The 5,022-nt window shown below is 47.4% G+C and overlaps 1 long non-coding RNA gene across 1 annotated transcript; it reads left to right on the top strand.

Annotated features, from left to right (window-relative positions):
• The first annotated feature begins 547 nt into the window (after positions 1-547).
• LOC116537657 lies at positions 548-2,829 on the top strand. Its single transcript, XR_004263241.1, has 2 exons — positions 548-640; positions 2,372-2,829. It is a non-coding gene; the product is annotated as an uncharacterized LOC116537657 (long non-coding RNA).
• Positions 2,830-5,022: the final 2,193 nt, after the last annotated feature.

A 5,022-nucleotide genomic window follows, 5' to 3' on the forward strand; every position in this document is an offset into this window, starting at 1 on the left:
AAAAAAAGGAAGGAAGGGAGGGAGGGAGGGAGGGAAAGAAGGAAGGAAGAAAAAAGAAAATTTACTCGGAATATCCTAATCACATTGTTCATCTCCCCATTTCATAAGGCTTGTAGTTTCCAGGAGCACAATTGTAACAGTAAAAAAAGTGTTCAAACCCAACTGTGCGGGACTCAGAGAAGCTTGCAGTCACACTGTCACCTATAATCAAGGTGCTGTGATAAAATGCATTTGTAGTGGCTGTTCATGTTTCCCACATGACTGACATATGTTTGTATGGTGTGCCAGCCCATGAACTTTTCACTGTGGAGTAATTCCTTAGACACTGGCAAAACTCGTTGCAAGATAAATCTTAAGTGGACATATTTGACACCATAAAAACTTTGAGGTAGCATGAAAACAAGCTACTCTTCATTTTGAAGTATTTATTCATTCTCTGATTCTTTTGAGATGGAATTTCGCTCTCATCCCCAGGCTGGAGTGCAATGGCGCGATCTCGGCTCGTTGCAACCTCCGCCTCCTGGGTTCAAGCGATTCTCCTGCCTCAGCCTCCTGACTAGCTGGGATTACAGGCGCCTGCCACTATTCCCAATGAATTTTTGCATTTTTAGTAGAAACAGGGTTTCTATATGTTGGCCAGGTTAGTCTTGAACTCTTGATCTTAGGAGATCCACCCACCTTGACCTCCCCAAGTGCTGGGATTACAGGAATGAGCCCTGCGCCCGGCCTTCTCTGATTATTTTTAAATGCTAATTTTTAGTACTGGGAAGAAAAACTAGGAAAAGGAGTGCTTTATCATAAGCTCATCAAGAAAAAGGGCTATAATAAAATTATTTTGGTTTTGGTTCTTTATAAAATATTTCTGAAAAATCGAAATAATAAATACAGTGCTATCATGACAGCATGGAAATCAGATGTAATTTTTCCATATTTTCTTATTCAACGGAAAATCATTAATGATACACAAAAACTAGGAGAAAATGTTTAAAAAAGTAATGGAAAAGCATTAATTCTTACTTTCCATAGGTCCTTTCAGCTTCTGAAATTAAGAGCATTAATTTTCACTCAAGCCTGTCCAAGACCTAAGAAAATCCTAACCAATCCTAACCCTCTATCAATAGGCTCTTCGCCAGTTGGTTATATCTGAAATCAGTCTGGGACCAAGAGTCTGTTGTGTGTATCCCCAGCAGGGCCCAGACAGGGGAAGAGAGAAACCCTGAGCTCATGCACCTCCAGCCTTCAGTTTTCTTCTGTTCCAGTGTTTCTGGCATCCATTTCAGATGCTGCTGACCTAGGGGGAAGGGCTGCTACAGCCCACTTGAGAGGGCGGGCAGCCATCAATCAAATTAACACACTGAGAAGGGCCAGCGGAATCAGGCTTGTCTGGCGTTCTGCGTAACTGTCCGAGGTGCTAAGACGCCGAGGGGTGTTTGTGCTGTTCCTCCAGGCCCGGGAGAGTGGGCTCTTTGCCCTCCGGGGTGAGCTTTTCTCTGCTCCCACCCGCGATGACAGATTAGCCATTCTAGCACTTCTGCCCGCACTGTCCTCCAGCCTCACAGGAACGAGTGCCCTTCCCCTGTTGGAAGCTGGCCTACTCTGACAACCCCTGTGGCGCCCAGCTTCCACACTAAGGACTCTGAGAAATGAGAATTTCTGGGCCTGCCCCACTGCCTGTTCTGATGCTGGCTGTTGCCCACGGATTTTTGTCGTTAGTCCCCGGAGGACGTCCCCCAGGATCTGGTGGGCCTTCTTTGAGAAATACTCCCTGCTCCGTGGAGAGTAACCACCCTCCCATATTCCTTTTATTTTTACGGACTCACTCCCTACTCTGTAAGTCTGCTCGTTTCCCCACTGAAAACAGAACCCTCTCTCAACACCTCTTCTCTGTACTCCTTTATAGTTGATTTCTCCCGAACAAACAAATCCATGCTGGTTGCCTCATTTCCCCCCTTACCCCTCACTTCTCTGCAGTCCAGTGTTTGACCCCTCTACGCCACATGTGCTCTTACTATCCTCCAAGCAAACAAAACTCAGCTCCGACCCAGACCCTCCACAAAGCCTGCGGGGCCCTGCTCCTGCCCCGCCCTGTCCTGTGCAGCCCTGCCCCACTCCTTGCTGGCCGCTACCTTAGAGCCCCGGCTTCCTTCTAGCTTCCTGATGTGCAGCGCTCCTTCCTGCCCCAGGCCTTTGCACTGCAGCTGCCCTCCCCGGCTTCCTCCTCACAAGGGGCTGTCACAGCATCCATATCACAAAGAGGCCTTGCCTGCTCACGTGATTTAAAGAGCTATCCTTCTCTCTCTTACAGCTCCACTTATTTTCCTTGAGTGCATTTCCTAATTTACATATGTTTATTAATTCTTCCCCTCAATAGATTCAGAGTTTTGAAAGGCTGGTGGCCTTATTCGTGTAGCTTATCACTGCACCAAGCCACGTTCCTGAGACACGGTAGATGCTTTACCTGGAGAAAAAGTGAACCAATGATGCTGTTTTGGCAGAAGCCAACTAGCGCCTCCCTAACTCCCGGCTTCTGCACCTGAATGCATAGCGGCCTGAGTGAGAGACCGTGGCAAATAATGACTCCGCAGACGATCTGTGACTCAATATGTGCCCTGAGTGTCCTCAGTTCTCTGACGAGCAAAGCCAGACACCCGGCTCTTCTCATCACTGTGTCTGATCCCATTGCTAGAAAGGCCTTGGGGAATTTTGTGTTTTAGCGATTTCACTGAGAATAAAACCAAAAGCCTAGTTTCATCGTTTGTACAGAAAAATGGTACTGCTGACGTTAACCTTGTGATTACAGGATAATTTCAAAAATGGCTGTGGACCTTTTGTTTTTTGTCTTTGCAGAGTAAATGAAATAGAGAGAGAACTAAATCCCCCACTTCCTGTGCAGCAGTGCAGTATTCAGGGACCCCCCAGGAAAGAAGGTTTCAGGAGCTTGGCCTCTCAGCATCCCTGCGCACACGGCCTGGCCCCTGAGCACAGCGCCTGCCATGTCCTCATCTAAGCTGCATTCCCTTTCCTTCTTTGGGGACATAAATCTGCTAGCAATAAAAATATCGTACTGGGTAATAATGTATGCAGGGTACACTGTTGGTGTTCCTAATGGCTGTTCAACGGTGATACAAGTTAACTGGAATTTTGAATGGAGCCCTTTCAAAGCCGTTTTCCCCCCTAAAGCTGGTGCCTGCCCAGATACCTAAAAAACATGCACACCCCCACAAGGGAACCTTCAACAAGTTCTTAGTCCCTTCAAGATGCTTTCTCAGCAGATGACACACTAGAGTGACAGTCTGGACATTCTGTTGTTTCTTTTCTTATTTAAGGATGTCTTCGAATGTAACAGAAATGAAATAGAAATAAGAAATTTAATTATGCCAAAGAAAGTAAATGACCACTATTGCTAAATGGCAAGGCTAGAAAACCCATGAGAGTCACTTGTCCAGAATTACTTTAGTAGAGATGGATACAAAATAAAGAAGAAAAATCACTATAATACTGCTTCCTGTGCACTTCCTGGAATGCGCTTTACACATCATTCTGTGATGCTGAGCAGATAGAGGGGCTCCAGGTTCACACAGGCCAGTGTTTGAGTACGTCTTTGCTACTCTTGCAATTTCCAGTATCACTGCCAACCTATCTGGGTCCTTCATACAGTTCACGTGAATTATTGCTGGTGGATAATTCTCAGTGCTAGGACTTAGTAGCCGATCAAACGAGGAGGGGAGGGCAAAGAGGGCATTCATAAATGTACTGAGTATCTGCTAATCTGTATCAGGACTTGTCCTGGGTGCCGGGGTGGGACCAAAGAAACCCAGGGCTCCCTCTGAGGACTCGCAGGGAAGGTGGTGCTGAAGCTCCCAGGTTGGGTAATGGGAAACAGGATTCACAGAGAGCAGCAGGTTGGGTGAGAGATGGTGAGTTCAGACATGGGCACTAAGGACTTTCATTTCCATGTGATGATGTCCGGCAAACCTCCCAAATCGAAGACCAGAGCAGAAGCAGGGGTCAGAGTCTGAGATGGGGACCCAGGAGCCAGGCCCAAAGCGGTCCCTGAAGTCCTACGAGGGGATGAGTTTGCTAAGAACATTCAAACAGAAAAGGAGACATTAGTGAGATTATAAGCTTCCAGAGAGCTCATGAATTAGAGTCTGCAGGAAGAAATAAGATAATAGAGGAGGTGGAGCCAAAATCATCAGAAAACTCTGTGAGCTAGGCAAGTGCCCAAGAAACAAGGCCAGAGAGAGTGCCCCGAAGCGGACAGGCACAGTGACTACTGCGGTAGAAGGTAAGGCAGCCAAGCCAGAGAATGGCTTTGACCTGATGCTCAGAGAGGCTGGAGTGTGCTGCTCAGTAGAGCAATGGAGGTGGAAACTCCGCCAAGGGTGAAGCAGGGGTGGGAGGGGCAGAGGCCGCACAGGAGCCCGGGGAGGGGCATGGGTGGTAAATGGAACAGGAAATGTGTGAGAATGGGAGAGGCTGATAATGCTGTGGCTCAGCGGACGACCTGCCAAGTGCAGGGTGGATTGCAAAGGACAGTGCCAGGGAGGAGAAACAGAAAGATAAGAAGGTGTGAGGTAAGACGGAGAGAAGAGGAAGTGCAGAAAGCTTTTCTTGGTTGTCCTTAACTATTTTACAAAACTGAGAGGATGGTAATTTGGTAACAATGGAGGGGCAGAAGTGTCCCTGTGGGCTTGAACCATCCTATGGGCTTAACCATCCTGTCCCTGTGGGCTGAACCATCCTGTTAGACAGTGCACAGGAAAGTCAAGAAAAGATGAACAAAGTTGAGCACGGCAAATCATAGTTAGCACGAATTTTGGGAATCCAAATGACACAGCTTTGTGACTTTCTTCAGAAATTGTTGGGCAAGAAAATGCAGAAAAGAATCGGGTTGGAAAGCAGCAATTCCAAGGCCCTCAGAGAGTCTCGTGGCTTACAGTGATGACCATGGGGTCCAGCCTGGGCAGAGGGGAAACTGATGGCAGAAACAGAGGAAAAGCCAGGAGATCAGGGAAGATT

This window comes from Sapajus apella, unplaced genomic scaffold (assembly GCF_009761245.1).
Source record: "Sapajus apella isolate SASKATOON/1434 unplaced genomic scaffold, GSC_monkey_1.0 scaffold113, whole genome shotgun sequence".
Lineage (NCBI taxonomy): Eukaryota > Metazoa > Chordata > Mammalia > Primates > Cebidae > Sapajus > Sapajus apella.